The following is a 20,858-nucleotide window of genomic DNA, read 5'->3' on the forward strand; positions in this document are numbered from 1 at the left end:
TTGACAAAGAAAAGTCAAGCTAAGCAAGAAACAACATCATTTAGTAAAAAATTGAAAAATTAGTCTTAAAAAAAAAGAATTTCCTGGGAACCAGGGAAACTAAGTTTGAAGGGGGTAGAAATGAAAGGTTTGACATGTGACTTTGAAGTCTGATGCTCTAGAGAGCCATTAAAAGAATGAATAAAGCCAAATGTTTAGATATGAATATATAAGTCTATCTATTGAGCTATGAATTTATAGATTTAACTATTGATCTATTTCTGTGTCAATCTATTGATATATATATATATATATTGATTGATTGATTGATCAAGCAATTGAATTATTATTCTTCATTTATTGATGTATATATTGATCTATCTAATATGTACTGTTTATTTTTGATCTGTCTATTGATCTATTAATATATAAATCTATTGACTTTCTATAAATTGATAGATTTATCTATCTAGGCTTTATCTATAGAGCTATTAGTCTTCTTATCTATTGACTATCAGTCTGTTTGTTGACCTATTAATCTATCTATTGATCTATTACTCTATCCAGTAATCTATCAATTACTTGTATATTGATCAATAAATCTACTAATAATCTATCTATTAATTTTTTGATCTAGTGATCTATATAGCTATCCATTGACTAGCTTATCTTTCTGTTCATCTAATGATCAATTTTTGGTAGACCACTAAATAGACCATTAGATCAATGGATCAATCTATTGTTCTGTCTATCAATTGGTCTACATTGATCTATTAATTTATGGAAATATTAATGTATATATTGATCTGTCTATTAATTTGTCCATCTTTCTTTCTGCATAGGGGCAAGACAAACAACAGGGAAAAAAATAGCAGTTTATTTATGCTACCTGGTAGATAAAGTAAAATTGAACTTCTATATTTGAGAAAAATAAAGTTTGCATGGTAGATGAAGGCAATTTAAGAAAATCAGAAAATAACATTGATAGTTCCTGGTAGGACACTAACGAGTAATATTATAGGATAGCCTTTACTATTAGCTCTGCTCAAAAATATGTTGGCTAAGTTAAATAAATAAGATTTATTATTAGCTTTGTGGATTTTTCCATTTTCAAAAGTATTTTGGTTAGGTTAAATAAAAAAAATTTTCTGGGGTGAACTGTGTCTTAATTTCAATTCAAAATTCATTTATTTAATGACTTTTAAAAAGAAACTCAAATAAATAATTGAAATAGAAAATTTAAAAATCGAATATGTAACAAGTAGGTGCAGGGTAGTATTATCACAGGCACCTAATATTCATTAAGCTTTTGATATTTAATAATAATGTATTTATTCTTTGAAAATATATAATAATTATATTACTCCCCATTTCTTACTCTAACTACTCCCCGCTTCCCTCTTGCTCTCTCTGAAACTTTTAGCTACTTTTTCTTAAATTGCTGACACAGAGAGAGAGAGAGAGAGAGAGAGAGAGAGAGAGAGAGAGAGAGAGAGAGAGAAGAGATTTTAAATACATAAAACTAAACTTCTCAGTCCATATAATGATACCTGTAAATACATTATCTCAGGGCTGACCACCTGTATTGCATAGTCAACTGGGACATCCTCCCTGGGGAAGATCCTACTCTCAGCATTACCAAGTTGTCCATAGTTCTTTGTATAAGTGAAGTTGATTTTGAAAGGTTTAAGTTCTTACACATTTGGAAAACTTTTACTCTGGCAGATATTGTAACGTCAACAACAAAATGTTGGTCACAGCTCATTATTTTGGAAGCTGTATTCTCTGAGCATTAGAAGGCCATGTTTCAGTCAACACCTTGATTTTAACCACTTTGACCTATTTCAAATCTTTAATTTATGCAGCTAAGAAATCTGTGTCATATTACTATGACATTTGTTATAAGAAAATTTAGTGCCAGGTTGAAGGGTTGAGAAAATAAAGTACAAATATTATTCGAGAAATAAAAAAATTAATTAAAAATGCAGAAAAATTATTGGAGAGCAATGTCAGGAGGACAAAATAAAGTCCCAAGTTGCACCAAGATCATTAAAGCAATACATTTGGAAAAGCAAAACCATTGGAAGTACAAAGAGTGATAAGATCATGTGACCACTATGAAAAAGAGGCTGTGAAGGAGACTCAGAGGATTTGGACAAAGGCACAGGAAGAAGACAAAAGTAAGCTTAATGTGCAAGAAGCCAAAAGAAAGTGGCCAACAATATTTTGAACACAATGGAGAACTCATCACAAGGAAGTGAAGTCATTCTCACAACCTAATGACTGAGAAAGAAAGAGGAAATGATGGACCCAAAGACATAACAGTTTGACTGTTACACATCCTGAGATGGCACAGGCTGGATGCTACTGTGCACTGGGCTTCCACTGCCTGCTCCTACATTCTGGGTTGAAATTTTCTTTAATCCGAAGAAAAGGCTCAGGAAAATAATTTGGTCTAAGGTGCTTTGGCAAATTAAATACTATACTACTATGTATAACACGAACATATTCTGCCAGTGGTAGAAAATTCAGTGTCTTACCCTATGACTCTGGTGACCTGTATTAGTTTAACTATTTTTGTAGCAAATTTTCTGAACCAAATCCACGATTTCCTTGCTGAAAATGTCTTACATGTAGAGTACAAGCAGGTGTAATTACAAGGCCTCTTGAGAATTGAGAGGCACCAGTGTGAAAGCTGCGTACATGCTAAGTTAGCAGTAAGTTAACCCTTTCTGCCCTGTGAGATGTGAGAGGCTCTTAAAACTTACATCCAGATCCATGAACAACATTCATACAGGTATGACTTCCCACTTCTGAAAATAGTTTCTCGGTAACTGCTCCCCCAACCAAAGTTAAACTATTTGTATCTTTTAATCTATGTGTTTTAAGATCATATTGCAGAAATTATTAATATTTTATATAAAATTAGTATAAATCAACTCCCATAGTGACCTCTTGGATATTTTCATCAATGAATATATGCATTAGGTTATTAATCAAATTTTAAATTTACTTTTAGCTGTTGAGTTGTATTTTAATGAATAATCATATCAAATAAATATAACACTAATATTGATCATAAAATGGGGAAGAAAGTTTATAATAAACTCTTGAAAATATATAAAAATTAATGTTGCCTGTTGAGTTTCTGATCTTAATTTATGTTAAAAAGTATTTTTGATGCATGGATGTTGAAATAGGAGCGGCGGGGCTGCGTCCCCAGCACCCCGGCCGCCTGCTAGCTTATGCCCCGAAATAACAACACACAAATTGTATTTATTTAAACACTGCTTGGCCCATTCTGCTTGGCCCATTAGCTCTAGCCCTTACTGGCTAATTCTGATATCCCCATCAACTTATCTCTAATAAACTGTGTAGCTCCGGTCTTACCGGGAAAGATTCAGCATGTCTGACCTGGCTGCTTGCTTATCATGCGCGTCAACCCGGGAGAGGGAATCATGGCGTCTCTGAGCTCACTTCCTCTTCCTCCCAGCATTCTGTTCTATTTACTGCTCCCACCTATGTTTTAACCTATGAGGCCAAGCATTTTCTTTATTACTTAACCAATGACCTTCCGCCATCACATGGACGTTAAAAAAGTAGAAAGTTGCAGATTAATATCTCTCATGAAAATTTATTCAAATCACCTCAGAAATGAATTAACTATTGAATCAAACAGTGTACAAACGTACAAAAAAGAATTACCTACTAGAAATACAACTAGCAAGTGAAATTTAGTCCATATACCTGGAAATGCTTAGATATTTGAAAAATTCACTGTGAGTCTGAAGTTGACAGGGGAAAATAACAAGAGTAAAACACCCATAGGAGCTATGTCAGATCTTATGGGAAATAAGGCACTTACTACTCTTATTTAACCACTCACTATTGGCAAACAATGGACAAAGGATGTATTTCTTGACCTGACAATGCAACAATAGACACTTACTTTGTCCAAACTTAAATGCTTTTCTCAAAGATCCGGAACAAGTAAATGATAGCTTAAACAACTTATGGTTCATATCACCATGCTTGGGTAATTGTGTGAACAAATAACTCTCTCTTTCTCTCTGTATTCTCTTCTTTTTTCCCATATATATGCATGTGTGTATGCACATGAATGCACGTATAAATGCGTAACGATGAGGAAATTGCCATAATATTAATTTCTTGTAACTTGATTATAGATTATCACCTAATAAAAATCCAGAAAGCTATATCATAGGTATTAACAATATGATTGTAATGTTTACATGTAAATACAAATTCAGGATATCTAACATTATCCTGAAGAACAAACTTAAAAGTCTTGGTAATATTTCAAGAATTATCATATCACGTTAATTAAGGAGAAAAGGCAGTGACTGATTGGTTTACTGTTTAAAAGACACAAGTAAATTAATTAAAAGACACAAGTAAAAGAATTGGGTAACCAGGAAAAAACCCACATAATTTTAGTTAGTGATCTTTGACATGAAAGCAAGGGCAGTTCAATGAGAAAAGTATAACCTAGTCTTTTATCAAATGGTGGTGAACAATCAAACTTTTACAATTTTAGAGTGCTGGAGAAAATTTAGATATCAGTATTTGAAGATGACTTTTTAGGTAAATGAAGAAAGCACCAAAGGGGCGGGGCAGAGACAAGTTGCCTTTCATCAAATTAAATGCTTCAGTGTCTGAGAGAATTTCCTGCTTCATGAAATATAATTATTAGTTGTTTGGTTTTGCTTCCTAAACTGCTCTCGTGGTTTCCAGATTTGTCTTTAGTATACAGTGTATTAGCAAAAATACATAACTGTGTAATACTCTATGTTCACATTACTCCACCATTCCCTGTCTCTGATGTGCAAAGACATTCTGTTAGTTGGCCAGAGCTTATCATGCATCATTGCTCTTAGTAACTAGTTACTACTTCATTTTCTTGGCAGGGAATAAGAATCTGAGATTCAAGCTTTCTATGTCTCTCTCACCTTGTATAGCATCTCCCACATTGTTTAAACTATCAATACTGCAGTCGGCACACTGAATCCACAATAATGCCCAAGACTATCAACACTGCAGGCAACTTACTGAAACTTCTCATCAGTCATACAAAATTAAACCATAATAACAGAAAGAGAAATTTACCAAGGATATGGTCTTACTCGTTCATAGATTTTCATTGTATATAAATATTCCACATTGAGTATTAAATAAGTTCAAAGACTAATTATGCTCCACTATTAAAACATTGCCTTCCTGGTCAACACATGGGTCAGTAGGTAAAGGTGCTTGCTACCAAGCTTGATGATTAGCCTTTGATCACACACACACACACACACTCACACACATTTTCACACACACATGTGCACCCACACACTCACACACACTTTCACACATACACACATGTGCACTCACATACAAATGAATAAATGTAACACAGTTTCAGCTTTTCATCTCTTGTTTTCTGTCATTTTTGTTCTAACATCAAGGTTGGATCTTAGCTATTCTATTTCTTAGAAATATTCTATTTCTTAGTTGTGAGATTCTGAAAAATTACACCACATTTCTTGGAGCCCAGCTTTTTCATCAATAAAATGGGACTAGTGAAAATTAGGTAACACTTAATACAATTATAAGAGCTAAATAAATGCACTAATACAAATAAAGAATCAAAGTAGTATCCTGTAGCTATTAATAAGTCAACTATCATTAACTATGACATATAGCCATTGAGAAATAATTCAGGAAATTCTTTTGAAAAGTGTAGCTGGAGTCCACTTGGAACTAATAAACACTATATTGATGTGGAATGTCCCCTGCAGTACCCAACTTCTAGCCATTCTTCCCGCTGATGAGTGATTCATTCTTTTCATGGGAAAAATGCACGTGGAAACGAAATCTGACCTTCCTCTCCTTGGGAAAGCTAATCCCACCAACCAGCTGCTAGACTGCTATATAGACACCCCGAACAGCCTATACAGGGAACAACTGACATGAAGATTTCAGTTTCTAGGCCTGTCTGTCATTCAATTTGCTCATTTTTTTTCCTTTTTGCTTTTCTCTTTGTGTAGTAAGAATACAAATACTGACACGATAGTCCCTGAACTGAGTGTGAACCCCTCTATGAAGACTTGTTCATGGCAGTGATTAATGGGCTGCAAAGGTTTTGAAATAAAATCCCCCAAACCACATACTACCCATATAGTTGGTTAAATATTTTGCTTGGGCAGTCATACTCAACTTACAGATAGCCTTGTGTTGACCCTGAATTCCTCATCAGGAAGAAAAGCATGGCTTTTCAAGAGGGAGATTTGTGTTTTGGGTTTGGTGTGTCTATAAAAGAATGCTATAACACACTATCTTAACTAAGTTCATCTCCCAAGACCCTGACCAAGACAGTGTGAGCTTCTCATAGGAGCAGTTTGTAACAGCTGGAATTTGCACTCCACAGCTCCACTGGCTGAGCTGCTGATCTCAGACAGATAGATGTAAAGCCCTAAAACAAGTCTGTTACCATTCTTCAAATTCACTGCAGCAGGCGCCGGGGAGGAATGTCACTGCCCTTTCCTGCTAGACAGCAGTCTTGTCACATCATAACTCTGAGGAACTTCTGGGGTCTCAGGGTCTGCTAGACGGAGAGATTCTGTTCCCTGGCCTGCAGCTGAAGTGCATGCCTTGTTTAAACATAGAAAACAAATTGGAAGACAAGAAACCTACCTTAAGGTCATTGCCACGTGAAGAAAATATACTGAGGGTAGAAAACTGACTAAAAGTTAGAGAACTAACTTATTAAATCTTAGGATTTTCTGAACTTGTGCTGAATTTGAACCCCTTTAAAATAAGGCACACACATACTACTTACTGTTGTCTACTTTGAATATAAAACTCAGTTTCTGAGTGAAGTACGGTCTTTTTTATCTTTTTTAAAAATGTATGCATATGTGTGTGTGTGTATGTATGTATGTGCCTGTGTGGGTTTCTGTGTGCTACAGGCATGAAGGTAATCAAATAAGCCAGAAGGAGGTATCAGCTTCCCTGGAACTGGTGCTACAGATGATTGTGTGGCTACGAATGGTTGTGTGTTGTCTTATGTAGGTCCTGGGAACCAAACCTGAGACTTCTGTGAAAGAAGTCAGTGCTCTCATCCACTGAGATGGCTCTTTGGTTATACCTAAAAACTGAATTATTACTTATTTTATAAACCAATAAATAAAAATAATGTTAAAAAGCAGTTCCTTTTTATCACTTCTTTAAATAAACAGTATTTAGACATGGGTCAGTACTCATTTAACTTGTGAATGGTAACAATTAAAATCGATTTGATGATTATGAAAACCTATATAAATGTTCCAGAGTCTCTCAAATCCTGGTTTTACCATTTACTGGTATGTAATCATGAGCAACCCTTCTGGCCTCCAGAATTATAAGTCTCTCGAGCTAAACAAATAATAATAAAGTTATTGATGGTTGTAGAGATGTGATTAATAAACATTAAAATATCCTTTAAAACCAAAAGTGTTGCAATTTATAAATAAAATAGTTCTACACTAGTTCAGAATGAAGTATAATAGAGGTTTATTTTTTGGTAGATGAAGATTGCTCAAACATTTCCTGGCCGCCCAGGCCTGAAATAATCATACAGAAAGTATATTAATTGAAACACTGCTTAGCCTATTAGCTTAGGCTACTTATTAGATAACTCTTACATCTAAAATTAATCTATTTATATTATTCTGTGTATTGCCACCAGGCTGTGGCTTACCGGATAAAGTTATAGCATCTGTTTCCTTCGGCAGCTGCATTCCATCTCCTTGATTCTGCCTACTCTCTCTATATATGTATATCAGATTTCCCTGCCCAAAGCAGCTTCTTTATTAACCAATGGTAATAAAACATGTTCACAGAATACAGAGGGGAATCCCACATAAAAGTAACATAAATATTAAATTTTTATAATTTTAGTAAGGCTTATTCAATAAAAATTTTAAAGTTTTTATTTCTAAAATAAAATGAAGATTAGAGTATTGATAATCTTATAAAATAAAATTGAATTTTATTATTATTTTAAACTATATGTAACAGAATAGAGGGGAAATACCAAGAACAACATTAGACGTGCTGGCACATACCTGTAATCTGAGCACTGAAGAGGACAAAGCAAGAGGACCACTGTAAGTTTGAAGGTAGCCTGGGCTACCTTGTAGCAAATACCAGGGAGTCCAAGGCTATGTAGCATGGCCTTATATCAAACCTATAGCATTAACAAAATTCCAAAACCACTACTGTTAAGCCAAGTCAGTTGGAATCAGAAACTGATAGTAACCATATTCTAGAAGGCTAAAAGGGTCATCCATATGGTGTTCCTGGAAATGCAGGGGTCTAGCATGCCCTGAATGCTTCAACATCGACCCCTGGAATTATGAATAGCTAATGTATACCAGTTATCACTATATACAGTAAAAGTGGCCACTATCATCATGAATAAATTCACAGTAATTACATGCTCAGGAAAAATAAAAACTCCTGAATGGATGCTCCAGGCAAGTGGAAGAGTAGAAAAGCTTGAGGGAGTGAGAAAGATGACCTTGATGAACTGATAAAAAACCTAAAGGAACTCAGGACCTCGAGGGGCGCACCCACACACTGAGACAATGGGGATGTTCTATTGGGAACTCACCAAGGCCAGCTGGCCTGGGTCAAAAAAAGCATGGGATAAATCCGGACTAGCTGAACATAGAGGACAATGAGGACTACTGAGAACTCAAGAACAATGGCAGTGGGTTTTTGATCCTACTGCACGTACTGGCTTTGGGGGAGCCTAGGCAGTTTGGATGCTCACCTTAGGAGACCTGGATAGAGGTGGGCGGTCCTTGGGCTTCCCACAGGTCAGGGAACCCTGATTGCTCTTCGAGCAGATGAGGGAGGGTGACTTGATCGGGGGAGGGGGAGGGAAATGGGAGGCGGTTGCGGGGAGGAGGCAGAAATCCTTAATAAATAAATAAATTAAAAATAAATAAATAAAAGTTTCACTTCAAAAAAAAAAAAAAAACCTAAACGCAGTGGCTTTCCCAACAGCTAATGAACAACAAAATGGAAACAGTCCTTGACTGCACTTCCAAAATTACAGAGACATCAGAGAATACAGTTGAAAAATGTTGAACAAGCTGGAAATGAGAGTAGGGTCTGTATTTTAGCAGGTTGATGTCTAAATAACAACAAAATCAAGATAGACAACAAGTGTGGGCATCTCTACATTTGATGTTTTAAAGTAGAAGACAGCCACAGAAAATATTCTTACATAAACGAAGGAAAAGCAATCCTAGGAGAGGAATCGGGATTCATGTAGAGCTGGGAAGGTGAAATACAGGCTGTAAATAGGAAGATGAAGCTTGTTAGCGGAGGAAAAGAATTGGCAGAACAATAAGACAGCACAGAAAGAAATGCCTATATGTTTGGGAGCAGGAAGGAAATTGAAATGCTTAACTTCAGTGTACATTCATATTTTATTTACAATGTCACTACAGAGTTCAGTGTAATGAAAATGCAAAGGGAAATTTGTGTTATTCATCTTAAAGGTGAAATATTGACCAATAGAAGCACATAACCTAAGTAAAACCTTGTAACTAGCTCCTTGTTTGCAATGTCATTCAACAAAACACCGAGTCTTGAAAGTATCAGGAATTGTGTTGCTTCTGGGGGTACACGAAGAGACAGCAAAATAACTAACAACAGCACTATTGCTTGGCTGCAAGAATTCTTAAACAACAGAATAATTTCCTGGTGAGAAAAGTGAGTATTTTACAGCTGCTCAAAAGAGACTCTTGTTGTTAGTGTGTTGGAGACCTAACCCTGTTGGGTAGAGTCAGCTGGCATGTCTTGCTCAGGGAATGAATCTTTAAAACATTTACAGTCATCAAACACTCCTGAGACTATGGAATTGAATGTTCTGTACTATAAAATCATTCCCACAAATCCCCAGGCAGGACAGAATGTTGATTTTCTCCAATTTACTTCCGGTGTTCCAGATTTCACAAAAGTAAATGTGCAATTTGTTTTGATATTATCCAGAGAAGCTTGGTAAGATAAGCAAGACAGTTTTACAGTCATGTTGGGAGATCTTTATTGAGAAAAGACTCTGAGAAAGTTATTCTAAATATTGAGGGGTTTATCTGTTCAGTAGAGGTATATTTCATTATAATAATCTTAAATATTCCTGCAAGCATTGAAATCTAGAAGACACGTATGCTAATAAGTTTGATAGTTTACATTTTGACCCTAACTAACCTGTACTTACCAGACATTTTATTTAGAATTATGTTTTAGCCTCATAGGAAAAAATAGGTTATAAGTTATTTGAAATCATTTCAGTTCCAGCTTGCTTTTTATATAATAAATAAATAAATATAATTGGAAAAGCTTAAAAATTAAACTCCAGGATGATTTAGCAAGTGTCCATGAGATATATGTTAGCACATGTATGTACATGGACAGACACAGGCATATGTAATCTTAGAGATCAATTAAGCCTATAAAAAACCTAAAAATTTGAACTATCCTAATATTAATATTTTATAGCAGGCATGTACTCTTACTAAAATGTTCCCATTTCTTATATCTTAAGTATGACACATGAATATCCCGTGTGAATGTATTATTTATTTAATATGTATGTATATATGGACAAGGAGTACACTTGAATTTAATGCATATGAACTTCATTGGCAAGGTTCAGTCACTGAAGATATAAACCATACATGTTTATAGCTAATTATGTAAGTCACAAGTATTTTTCACAGCCAACAATATACTTTCTACGGTTAAATGTAACACAGATATGTTGGACTTAACATACAGAAAACTATCTAATAGTTCACTTGGGATTAATTCTCTAAGCTAACAATCTCCTTAAATTTCTATGGAAGAAAGAGTGAAAGAGTCTTTGTTGGCTCCATAGGTGTTGAAATCTGTCAACATAGAAAGATGATTTCTTTGAAAGTTGGTGTTAGTGAGGTTCAGGTATTAATTAGAAGTGCTGGGGAAAAATCACAGGAACTACTTTAAGATATTTTCAAGTGAATTAAACAAAATCTTGGGACCACATAGCACTTGACTAAGATGGTCATTATCCTGGGGGTATTAGTTTCTGGGAAAAGGGTAACTTTGCAGAAGTGCCTGTTTGTCCACATCTGTGAATATAAACATTGAAAAATATGTCAGCGGAGGCTGAGGAGCAGGCCCAGTGTAGAAGACCTGAGTTCAGTTGGCATCACTAATGTGATGGCTCACAGTCACCAGAAATTTTAGATCCAGAGCATTTGTAGGCTCTTTGATCTCTATTGGCACCAGGCATGCAAGTGGTATGCATGCCTGGTGCCAATACAAGCAGACAAGCACTCATACACACTAAATAAATAAGTAAATAAAAATGAATATACCAGTGGATAGTAATAGACAGGCACATTATTAATGCATTTAAATTATACGCTAGGATGGCTTTAGAAGTTCCTTGAACTCTTTCAACTCATCGGGAGTCATTTCCCAACATCTTCTTCACACTCTCTGCAGCTCCCCAAACTTCCTCCAGAGATGTAACCCAGGCTGCTTGCTGGGTGAGGACAAGCAGTGAGTAATCTTATTTTCTTTAAGAAAAAAAGCAACAACAACATAAAAACAAATATATGCATGCTGTGCCCTTTAGCTAATATTTATTTATGCAACAATAGCCTTGTCCTATTTAGAATTCTCAGGTTCAGATGTATTGATGAGCTGTGAATGCAGCAGGAGGGGTCATGCAGGAAATGAGAGATGGATGATGTAACTCTAGGATCTGTATGAGAATGGCCGCTGGATGCCTGTTCTCCAGAAAAGTCCAGAAACAGTTATATGCTGCCATAAATAACCTAAGAGAAATCAGTGGAGCATCTTTGGATGTCTTACTGGTAAAAGAGTAAGTGAAGAAATGGAATGAGAAGGTAGGGTGAGGAAAACATACAAGGAAAAAAGTCAAAAAGGAAGGGATCACTTGTTTTTGTCCAATAATTCAATTATCTTAATTGTTAAAGTTCCAATCACCTAAAAATGACATACTAAAAAGAATACATTAGTTACGTTCAGTCAGAATATTTATCAACTGATTTATTTGCCAGGAGTGAGTGGTAATGCATGCCTATAAGCCCAGAACTCAGGAAGCTGGGGCAGGAGCATTGTGTTTTGTGGCCAACCTGGCTTACACAGTAAGATCTTACCTTGAGAAAGCAAACAAGCAGCAAAATATTCTCTAAAGAATGTTTCTGTTATGAAGTTATGGCAAACCTATAGGAAAAGAAAAAATGGGCAATTTGTCACTGGTCCAGCTAAAGAATCAGTTTACCCTCACTACAAAATGGGCTGTATTTATCTAAAATATTTGTATTGCCCAAGCCACATTTGGGGGGGGGTATATAAAAAATAAAAGTTAGAACAAAGAAAACACTAATGTAGGCATCTTCCATTTTTTTTTTATTTCTGCAAATAAAGACAAAAAGAACAAATAACTTAAAAGGGTAGTTTATGAGCAACCCACTCATGATTTTAAATGTTTTATGATTAACTCTCCGATTCAGGGAGTGAAACAATGTCTAGATTCCTGTCACTCTTGGTGTTCCACTAGCAGTCACTGAATGTTCTTTTGAACATTAGAAGCCAAAATCCCATTATGTAATTATCTATAATTGTCTCTGCTAACAACAGAATAAAGAAGTCTTTAGAGTGGTTTCTTTGACTCAGAATTTAAGTAGTGCAGAAATAATCCATGGAAAGAATAATTGAAGTGGGTTAAAATACAAAGATATTGTCTCTAGGGCTTCAAAACATACAATATTTTTTAATAAATGTGTACGCATAAAGTAAAAGTCTAAAAATAAAAACAGATGATGTTTTTATGACAAAAGACTCTGAAGTCATTATTGTTAAAGTGTAGTTTGTATAGCTGTGACTGTATCTCTAAGATTCTTATAAATTTTAACTGTTTTATGTCTGGGGATGATTAAGTCTGACAATGCTCTCAGTGAGGACTTTTTAACCCTGAAATGTAGAGAATTCACTTCTATGTCTTTGGTAAATATCCTGAATAGTTTTACATCAACTTGACACAAGTTAGAGACATCTGAGAGAAGGGAGCCTCAATTAAGAAAAAACCTCCTTAAGATGTAAGCAAGCCTAGGGAGCCTTTTCTTAATTAGTGACTGATGGGGATAGCTCAGGCCATTGTGGGTAGGATCAACCCTGGGCTGGGTTCGTGGTTCTGAGTTCTATAAGGCAGCAGGATGAACAAGCCATGTAAAACAAGCCAGTAAACAGCACCCCTCTGTGGTCTCTGCATCAGCTCCTGCCCCCAGAATCAGACCCTGTAGTAAGAAGAGCGACGGCGGGGCTGCGTCCCCAACACCCCAGCCACCTGCTCGGCTAGCTTATGCCCCGAAATAATTACACAGACACTGTATTCATTTAATCACTGCTTGGCTCATTTCTACCTGGCCTCTTCTAGGCTAACTCTCGCACCTGGACTAGCCCATTTCTTATCATCTGTGTAGCACCGGTCTTACCGGGAAGATTCTAGCCTAAGTCCATCCTGGGTCAGAGCTTCAGAGATTCATTGCGTGTGTCTGCCCAGGAGCCGGGAGCATGGCGTCTCTCTGAGGCGTCTGCTCCCGAGAGGAGAGCTGTGGAGTCTGACCTCACTTCTTCTTCCTCCCAGTGTTTTGTTCTGTTTACTCCTCCCACCTATCTCCTAACCAATGAGAGCCAAGCAGTTTCTTTTTATTTAACCAATGACCTTCCTCCATCATTTCCCCTTTTTCGGTTTAAACAAAAAAAAAAAAGGCTTTAACTTTAACATAGCAAAATTACATATAACGAAACACTTATCAAGTAAAAGTTACAATAATCTTTATCATAACTAAGGAAAACTATAACTATAACTAACTATTCTTAACTCCATCAAAGACTCCAGAAAGATACAATACTACCTAAGCAAACAAGAAAAAAGCAACTTTCAAACTCTAGAAATGGCAGAGACATCTCGCTGCCTAGACAGTCACCCAAAGTTCCTCTGTACCGTTGGGGCATCCATCTTCAGCCTTCAGGCCCATGGTATCCAGCAGACATTTCCATAAAGCAGGAAAATTCAAAATCAGTTCAGTCACTATCTGTTCTGTCCTGCAGAATGTCTCGCAGACTCTTTCGTGAATCAGGAACCCCGAAAGATCATCTCACCTTAGGCAAGTTCAGTAGTCCTCTCTCTGTGGGTTCTCTGTGTCCAGTTTATGCAATAGTCCAGGCAAGAACAGTTTCTTGCCCAAATGGCTATTAAACTCCATAAAGATCCTCTTCAATGCCCATCTTCCTCTTGAAGTAGATTGGTGCTGCCAGGAGCAGAGTGTCTCATTGTCATGAAAAACCCTAAGTTATTAAAACATTAAATGTCCTATTCTGTAATCATTGAAAGACATAAAGAATGTCTATCTAACTGAAATGTTTCTCTATATATCTAGAAAATCTAACTAACATAACTACAAGCTTGACTATTACTGATGATTATCCACTAATCTATATTTCTTAATTATACATTACATTTTTTAATGAACTACACAATCACAATATCTTAATCAATAGCAGAAATATGCATATACATATGACAAAATTGACCTTAAAATCCATACCAATGCAAATTATTCATACCTATATCATTTCCCCCTTTAAATGTAAAAGAACATTTACAAACAATAATTTGGGAACATGGGCACAGTTTTTTCTCTCCAAACTGCTTCCTGCTGAATGGGGGCGTCGTTAATTAGGTCTTTCATGGTATAACCTGTGTGCTAGTTTCATCTCAGTTGGCAGTTGAGCGAAGCAATTTTCTGAAGATGTTCACAACAACCCTTCAGGAGGGCGTGGTCCACCATACCAAATCAGGATAGATGCAATCCACAAGGTCTGATCCTCTGTGAAAACAAAAGAAGAATCTCTTTTCCAAAGTATCATATCCTTAGATCCAAATTCTGAAATCATACCCTCATGATATCCGTTCTGGTTCCACTTGGCAGCCCATATAATGAAATGTCTCTCTGTACTTAGCTCCTTCACAGTCAAAAATTTTAAAGAAAACACAATGTACATAATCCAGACTCTCTGTGAATTTTCCATTTTTACGTGGCTTATTTTTCTTTATTTCTTTTAATCTCTTAACTATCTGTACTCTGTCTCTTTAAAGACTTTATCTTTTTTTTAAACTATTAACTTTATTCTCTATATTCTTTTTCTTCTCTCTCCCAAGCCTATGTACATTCATCCAGCAGTGTGACTCATTTAGTGGTCTGAATCTGTCCTATTGTGAATCTGCAATTTTTTACTATCCAGGAGCACTTTTGATTTGCGCCTTTAAATCACTAGGCACTTAAGAATCTACACTGTGACATTCCTAAGTTAACTTTTTGCTTTTTGAGCGTATATCTGTAGACCAGGCTGTCTTTGAACTCTCAGAGATCCGCCTGGCTCTGCCTCCCAGGCATTGGGATTAAAGGTGTTTGCTACTACACCTTGAACTCACAGAGATCTGTTTGTCTCTGCCTTTTAGGCACTGGATTAAAGGTGTGTGCTACCACACCCAACTACTCTCTTTCTTCCTTATTTTTGTTTTTACTTTAAAAACTTGAACTTTTAGTCTGCATATATTTTCAACACACTGTAAACCATTTAGAAATTTTCATTGTCTTTGAATCTCTTTTTACTGTATATCTCTCTGTTTTTTGACCACATGAGTCTTTAATTTACCAAGCAATCTCAGTAGGACTAAAGGCGTGGCTTTGCCGGCTAGATGTAGCCCATTCCTTAGCTTTCCAGCCTCATGGCATTTCAAGGTCCCTGCCAGCAAGTGAGCTTCAGCAGCCTATGCTTGCAAACCGCATGAACCGCCTGCATAAAAGAGTCAGAGTTTGCCCTGGCAGGACAGCCCAGAAAGCCGGCATTTTTAAACGGCGCAGCTTTTTTCTGCTACGGCTGAAAATCAAAAAGCATGCGTTCAGCTTTTCATCAACACCATTTAAGTGTTTCATGGTAGGACCTCTTAATGAGCTGCAGGCTTTGCAGCTAAAGCTGAGTCAGGAAGCCTCTCTTAGATGAGGCGCTTGCTTGCCTCTGGCAAGCTGAGTAGACCCAAGAGAGTGCTGCTACCAAAAAACCATGCACAACACTGTCATTTTGTTCTAGAATTACTTCCCAAGCTGTCTCAGGCTTTATGTGGAAGCAGTTGTCCACTTGGGCGCCATTTGTATTAATAAGAAGCAGTGGCGGGGCTGCGTCCCCAACACCCCAGCCGCCTGCCCGGCTAGCTTTACCCGAAATAATTACACAGACACTGTATTCATTTAATCACTGCTTGGCTCATTTCTACCTGGCCTCTTCTAGGCTAACTCTCGCACCTGGACTAGCCCATTTCTTATCATCTGTGTAGCACCGGTCTTACCGGGAAGATTCTAGCCTAAGTCCATCCTGGGTCAGAGCTTCAGAGATTCATTGCGTGTGTCTGCCCAGGAGCCGGGAGCATGGCATCTCTCTGAGGCGTCTGCTCCCGAGAGGAGAGCTGTGGAGTCTGACCTCACTTCTTCTTCCTCCCAGCGTTTTGTTCTGTTTACTCCTCCCACCTATCTCCTAACCAATGAGAGCCAAGCAGTTTCTTTTTATTTAACCAATGACCTTCCTCCATCAAGACCCTGTTTGAGTTCCTTTCCTGGCTTTCTTCAATGGTGGATTCCAATGTGGAAGCATAAGTCAAATAAACTTCTTCTTCCTGCCAGCTAACTTTATGGTTATGGTGTTTCATTCCAGCAATAGAAACTCTAATAAGACAGTAACATTGACAGGATGGATTTATGTATTATTTGTTGAAACAAATTAGGCCTTGACCATTTCACATAACTCCAGTTCTGTTGGCTTCACTCTAATAACTTGATTTAAAATTTCTATGTAAAATATGCACTTAGTCATGGAACGCCCGTCCTCTCCCAGTATGACTTTGCTAAGAAATGTGTGTCCAAAAATTCACTACGTTCCTTAGGTTGCTTTCAAGATCTCAGTAATCCCCTGTCTCAGTCTTCCAAACCACCACTCTAGGTTTAACCCTTAAATGTTAGTTTTGAGCTCAAATCAATTCTGTTTGTATATCCTCCATTGAATGTACTTCTTTATAGTCTTGTTTTTAACCTATGTTTTAGTTACCACAGACACTTTTTCTCTAGAAAAATGGAAAAATCCTTCCATGATTTTCTTTCTTACCTCAACCAAATGTATGACTTCTTTACTAAACCTCAGAATACCTAACGACTGATTGTGTTTGACAAACCAGCCCCTCATTTTTTATGTAAATTCGCACATGGTTTTACTCCAAATTGACCATGTACTTCAATAATTAAATTAGGTTGTATATTTTTGTCAAAGAATTTGAAAATTCTTCAATTTATTAAAAAAAAACATTATCTTTTACCTACCTGGAAACCAAGGGCAGACAATGCATTGGTGGAATGCTACCTTTCAGCTTTTATCCTCAAGTAAGAGTCCTGTGCAATACACAGCTTGTTCTAACTGTTTCTGGATAAGCAGAATTGTCTAGCATTTGTTCAATGCTATGAGTTTTGTCATTGTTATTCCAGTATGATTATTCTGTTTTTTTCACCATAGACAATGAGTTAGAAATATGACTGTCTTCACCAGCCTCAAGAATTCATGAAGAGATTTACATAGACCTAAAGAACGCTTGTAGTATATATAACACAACAGATTAGGTGAATTATGAAGAGAGAGTTGATCTTATTCATAGTTCTAGAAGCTGTATAGTCCAAGGGCAGAGGGGAAACTCTTGAAAAAAAAACCTTCATTGTATCACAGCATGGCAGAAGGTGAAAGCAAACAAATACAAATAAAGCTTCCATGGTATGGTAGGATAGCTTTCTTAACACTTTCTCCTATGATAACTTTCTCACTTTGGGAAATAATATTAATTTAATCCAGAAGAACCTACTGTTGGTAGAGACTGCTCGTTCATTCTCGGTCACCCAGACCAGAAAATGATCACACAGAAACTGTATTAATTACAACAATTCTTAGCCTATTGCTCAGGTTTCTTATTGGCTAGCTCTTATATCATGAATTAATTAATTTCTATTAATCTGTGCATCACCACAAAGTCATGGCCTACCGGCAAGTTTCCAACAGACTCAAGTAGATGTCATTCTTCTATGGCAGCTACGTGTTGTCTCCCTGACTCCACCTACTCTCTCGCTATATATCTCTTCCAGACTGGCTATATTCTGCCCTGCTGTAGATGGAAGCAGCTTCTTTATTAATCAATGGTTTAAATATATATATTCACAGCCTACAGAGGAGAATCCCACATCACCTGCCACTTCAAATCAATCAATTGATTTGAGGATCCCTTTTCTAAAAGAGTTTCAGTGAGACCTTAAGTTTACAGCACAGTAGTGGAGAGGAAATATTTAACCCATATGTCTTCTGTTGGAAAGCTGACAGTTTCTCTCTTGCTTAGTTCTGAAACCTGTATTTCAGGTCTTAGTTTCTGAGCAATTTTGTTAATCCTGTGAAGATATCCTGGGGCAAAACTCCTGTTTCTCTTCTTCCCATGTTCCAGGCAGGAAACAAAGACCAGAGCCAGGGGGAGATTAAACCTGCAAAGACATACATCTAGTGATTCTTTCCTCTAACCGGACTCCATCTCCTACCAGCTCATTCTGTATTAGTTCATCAGTGGGTTTGTCTATAAATGAGGTGAGAATGGAGGGATTTGTTGGAAGTATGCTAAGAGGCAATACAGGAAGAAAATAAATCATTAATGCACTAGCATAGTATACATAAAAACCATAGTATATCCCAAATGTGGCACAGTTTTTAAGACCCATAGAGCAAAAGGGTGTGTATTCTAGTGTTTTAAGGGAAGAACTGTTACCAGTTTTAGATTTTTATTCTGCAAAAGGATATTGGATTGATTGGCAGCTAATTACGATTTTGGTAAGAAACCTGGTGAGCAGTATATTGTAATCTTTGGCATGAGAGAAGGCATGGTTTTTTTTTTGATTGTTTTTATTTAGCTATGTTTTTCTCCATTCCCTCCCTTCTTCTTCCTTCCCCTTCAACCCTCTCCCATAGTCCCCAAGCTCCCAATTTACTCAGGAGATCTTGTCTTATTATCTTTCCCATGTACATGAGATCCATGTATGTCTTTCTTAGGGTCCTCTTTGTTGTCTAGGTTCTCTGGGATTGTGAATTGCAGGCTGTTTTTTGTTTGTTTGTTTTTGCTTTATGTCTAAAAGCCACTCATGAGTGAGTACATATGATGTTTGTCTTTCTGTATCTGGGTTACCTCACTTAGTATGATGTTTTCTAGCTCCATCCATTTGCCTGCAAATTTCAAGGTGTCATTTTTTCTGCTGTATAGTACTCCATTGTGTAAATGTACCACATTTTCCTTATTCATTAATTGTTCGAGGGGCCTTTAGATTGTTTCCAGGTTATAGCAATGACAAACAATGCTACAATAAACATAGTTGAGCACATGTCTTTGTTGTATGATTGAGCATCAATTGAAAGAGGTATTGCTGGGACCTGAGGTAGGTTGCTTCCTAATTCTCTGAGAAATAGTCACACTGATATCCAAAGTGGCTGTACTAGATTGCACTGCCACCAGCAACGTAGGAGTGTTCTCTTTACCCCACATCGTCTCCAGCATAAGTTGGCATCAGTATTTTTGATCTTGAGCACTCTTACAGGTATAAGATGGAATCTCAGAGCTGTTTAGTTTTGCATTTCTCTGATGACTAAGGGTGTTGAACATTTCCTTCAGTGTTTTTTAGCCATTAAATTCCTCAGTTGAGAGTTCTCTGTTTAGGAATGTACCCCATTTTTTTATTGGATTAGTTGTTCTTTTGATAACCAATTCCTTGATTTCTTTGTATATTTTGGAAATCAGCCCTCTGTCTGATGTGGGGTTAGTGAAGATCTTTTCCCATTCTGTAAGCTGCTGTTTTGTTTTGTTGACTGTGTGCTTTGCTTTATAGAAGCTTTTCAGTTTCAGGCAGTCCCATTTATTAATTGTTTCTCTCAGTGTCTGTGCTGCTGAGGTTATATTTAGGAAGTGGTCTCCTGTGTCAATGCATTCAAGTGTACTTCCCACTTTCTCTTCTATGAAGTTGAGTGTGGTTGGTTTTATTCTGAAGTCTTTAATCCATTTGGACTTCAGTTTTGTGCATGGTGATAGATATAAATCTATTTTCATTCTTCTATATGTTGATATCCAGTTATGCCAGCACCATTTGTTGATTATGCTTTCTTTTTTCCATTTTATTTTTATTATTTTTTCTTCTTTGCCAAAAATCAGGTGTTCAGATTGATATCCAGATCTTCAGTTTGATTCCATCAGTCTTCCTGTCTCTTTATATGCCAGTACCAGTCTGTTTTCAGTACTATAGCTCTGTAGTAGAGTTTGAAGTCAGAGATTGCTATGGCCCCAGAAGTCCTTCTATTGTAAAGGATGATTTTGGCTGTCCTGGGTATTTTGCTTTTCCATATGAAGTGGATTATTATTCTTTCAAGGTGTGTGAAGAATGTTTCTGGGATTTTGATTGGCATTGCATTGAATCTATAGCTTGTTTTTGATAAGATTGCCATTTTTACTATGTTAATTCTACCCACCCATAGAGATCTTTTCATCTTCTAGTGTCCTCTTCAATTTCTTTCTTTAAAGATTTAGAGTTCTTGTCATACAGGTCTTCCACTTGTTAAGTTAGAGTTGCTCCAAAATATTTTATATTATTTGTAGCTATTGTGAAGAGTGATGTTTCTCTGATATCTTT

The sequence above is a fragment of the Microtus pennsylvanicus genome, chromosome 1 (assembly GCF_037038515.1).
Source record: "Microtus pennsylvanicus isolate mMicPen1 chromosome 1, mMicPen1.hap1, whole genome shotgun sequence".
NCBI lineage: Eukaryota > Metazoa > Chordata > Mammalia > Rodentia > Cricetidae > Microtus > Microtus pennsylvanicus.